The sequence below is a fragment of the Prionailurus bengalensis genome, chromosome A2, assembly GCF_016509475.1.
Source record: "Prionailurus bengalensis isolate Pbe53 chromosome A2, Fcat_Pben_1.1_paternal_pri, whole genome shotgun sequence".
NCBI lineage: Eukaryota > Metazoa > Chordata > Mammalia > Carnivora > Felidae > Prionailurus > Prionailurus bengalensis.
In genome coordinates, this window is record NC_057348.1 from 33,744,811 (window position 1) to 33,748,323 (window position 3,513).

The 3,513-nt window shown below is 48.6% G+C and overlaps 1 pseudogene; it reads left to right on the top strand.

Annotated features, from left to right (window-relative positions):
* Positions 1–828: 828 nt before the first annotated feature.
* Positions 829–1,406, top strand: LOC122488177 (annotated as a pseudogene).
* The last annotated feature ends 2,107 nt before the right edge of the window (positions 1,407–3,513 follow it).

Genomic DNA, 3,513 nt, shown 5'->3' on the forward strand with positions numbered 1-3,513 from the left:
TGTTGACTCTTTTAGGTGCCATAACGTTATGGTAGTTGTCTTTTTTTTTTTTAATGTTTATTTATTTTTGAGACAGAGAGAGACAGAGCATGAACGGGGGAGGGTCAGAGAGAGGGAGACACAGAATCTGAAACAGGCTCCAGGCTCTGAGCTGTCAGCACAGAGCCCGACGCGGGGCTCGAACTCACGGACCGAGAGATCATGACCTGAGTGAAGTCGGCTGCTCAACCGACTGAGCCACCCAGGCGCCCCCTGATATTCCACTTTTTAAAAGAACTTCTCTAATCTCGGACTTACGCCTTTAAACTCTGTCAGTGTGCACTATGATTGATGGTTACATGGAAAATGGTGACGAGCTGCTTTCCTATGGAAATAGTATAAATGGATTGAGCTTGTAGGAGGTACCAACTTTAGTTACTTGACAGTTTCCTAATTGTGGATTCCTAATTACTCAAAGAATCTTTCTTATCTCTTCTATCTTCCCCATCCTGACTCCTGTGGGGAGTGTGATACAGAAATGGTGAGACACAGAACCAAGATACCTAATGGAAAACCCGCCAGAAAATTTCCTTTCACTACTAACAGTTCTAGGACTATGACATCATAGGTCCAGTGAGGTGTAGATACTTTGATTAGAAGTTAGGGAATTTAGGTAAACCTCCAAGAAAAACGCAGCTCTAAATCCGTGCCTGGTCTTCAATGAGCATTTTCATTTGCCTAAATCATCTGGAAAACTGACAGGATATTTTTTCATTCATTTCCATCCACCTATGGAAAACATACTCCATGTCTCCTATATGCATCTGGGCAATCAGGTCGGTCTTGATGATGCAGAGACACGTGATCCCTGACCTCAAGACCTTCAGTCATCTATCTACTCCTGAAGACATTTCATCAACCAACAGAAACCCACCCACCTTAAAAGGACGACAGAACATAGAGGCTGTAGCAGCTGAGCTCTACCCACCTGCGAGTGTGAGTGCGGCAAGTAGGAAGGAGCTAATTGCAGTGAGTGGCGAGGAGGACATGGTGATTGGCCTCCTGCTGGGCGGCACAGAGGAGCTTAACAAGAGCCGTCATCCTAATTTCCTGGTGGTGGAGAAGGACACAAGCATCAGTGAGATCAAAGACGCTTGCCAGCAGTTTCTAACTGGGATGACAACATGGCCTCATGTTCATCCACCAGTACCTCCCAGAGATGGTGTGGTAACGTGCTGGACGCCTGCCAGTGCATCATTCCAGCTGTAATGGGCATCCTGTCCGAAGGGCACCCCCATGGCGCTGCCGAGGATTCCATGCTCTGCAGGGCCAGGGGCATGTTCACGGACAAAGACCTATGCGAGGGCCCTGCCCACAGCCACGCAGCCTCTCCTCAGGCTTACCATCAGCCCTTCTCTAAGCTTTGAGCCTCAGATTTCCACTTCCCTGCCCCTTCCCCCTCCATCGAGAGGCTAGGTGCGGTGCCACCAGGTTGCTGGGGCCCTGCCGTTCAAGTCAAGGCTGGTTAGGGAACAGGAAGCCTGAGTGTCTTGTCTCCACTACCTCTTTCCTGTGCTGTTACACAAGGTCATTGTTGATGTTGAATTAAAGTAACGTTCTTGTTTCTCTCCCCTCGCACACAAAAAAGGGGGGGGAGCTAGAATGTAAAAAGGAGATAAGTCCATATGATAAGTGTTTTTTTCAAATGTCGATTTATTTTTTGACAGAGGGACAGAGTACGAGCGTGGGAGGGGCAGGGAGAGAGGGAGACACAAAATCCGCAGCGGGCTCCAGGCTCTGAGCTGTCAGCACAGAGCCTGATGTGGGGCTTGAACTCACAAACTGTGAGATCATGACCTGAGCCGAAGTTAGACGCACTTAACCGACTGAGCCGCCCAGGCGCCCCTTGAATTATCCATTTCAAAGCCCTGTCTCCAAACACATTCGGAGGTACTGGGGGTTAGGGCTTCTACGTACGGATCTGAAAGGGGACACAATTTAGCCCACAACACAAGGGAAGTGAATTTCAAACTGGGACTTGAAGAAAAAGTAGGATTTAGTCAACTCAGGAGCTGGGGAAGAGGGAGAATTTTCTGCGCCAAAGGTGCTCATGCCTCAGGTCTTGGAAGCCAGAGGAAGTCGTGTATGCAGCACACGGCAGGCACTGTGGGATGGCCCCAGCCTAGACGGAACACGCAAAGCACCATGATCGGAGGCTGAGCATGAGGAGGGCTGGATTGTCGCGGTCCCTGCCATCCAAGTTATGGCTGGGACAAGGGGGGTCTTGGAAGAACTTTAAGCAAGAGATTGAGGATCGGATGTGCCTTAACCCAATACCTAAAGGCCCCTGATGGGCGCATGAACACATAGCACGAGCCCTCCATAAGCCGGCAGTAGACTGTTGACCCCTCACAGAGAGATGGGAGTTGCGGATCCTGGGGCAGTTAAGGAGGCTCTTTCTTGTAGATGACCTTTTGTGATCCTGCCAGCTCCAAGCTGGGAAAACGAGGGCTCAGAGAGGGGAAGGGCGCTGCCTGAGGAAGGTCACAGAGCTTAGCACGGGGCGAGTCTGGATCGGAGCTCCAGCCTTTCACGTCTTTGCCGCAGCCCTTTTGAGGAAATCAGCGTCCTTTCTGAGTGATGAACGGCATTCTCTAGCCTCTCTACCAAGAAAAGCCCTGCAGCACATAGTTCTTTGTGGTCTACTTGACATCCTTGTTAAAACGCTCACTCTTCTAAGGAGGGAAAAAAGCTGTCATTTGAGAGGCATTTACTGCCATAATTACAGCCACCGTTTGGTGAAGTTGAGCGAGAAAACCCCAGTGACTTAAAAGGCAAACCACCATATGCCACAATCTGTCAGGGGCCAGCATTTGACAGAAAACAGTTTGATGGAAACTTTTCTGTTGTATTTTCAAAAGAGACAGGCATGGTACAGAGAACCACCCTGATACATTCATACAGTTTTCTCAGCATTGGGTTGTGGGTTTCCAACCTTTATGTGCTATCTTCTCATCCCACCCTTTCCTTTATCAAACTCTTTGCCCCAAAGGGCTACAGCCTCCCTGAGCTCTCTGGGTACCACTGGCAAGATCACATTTCTTTCTTTTCTTCATTGTCATCTGGCTCTCTGTGGTCCCCAGGAATGTTTTGCCTAAGACACAAAGAAACTTTTCTCATTATGCTCCGATAACTTCTCCATACCAAAAAGGACCAGAAGAGGAGGGTGGTCATGTTTATCCCTGCCAGCTTCAGACCCAGCTGAGATTTCTAGGGTGGCCACCTTCCTCCTCTTCCTTTGTCCTTGGGATCCCATGTAGCCTTCTCAGGGTCTCACTGTCCTCAAGGCCTCTCTGCCTTGACTACAGTTTGACTGGACCCCATGATGAACCTGAAGTTTTGCATAATAAGTAATCTGCACTAGAAATTAATATCCTAAGAATCAGGATATAAGAATTAGACTAGTGGTTCTCAACCCAGAAGTGATTTTTGTCCCTCAGGGAACATTTGAAAATGTTTGGGAACATTTTTGTT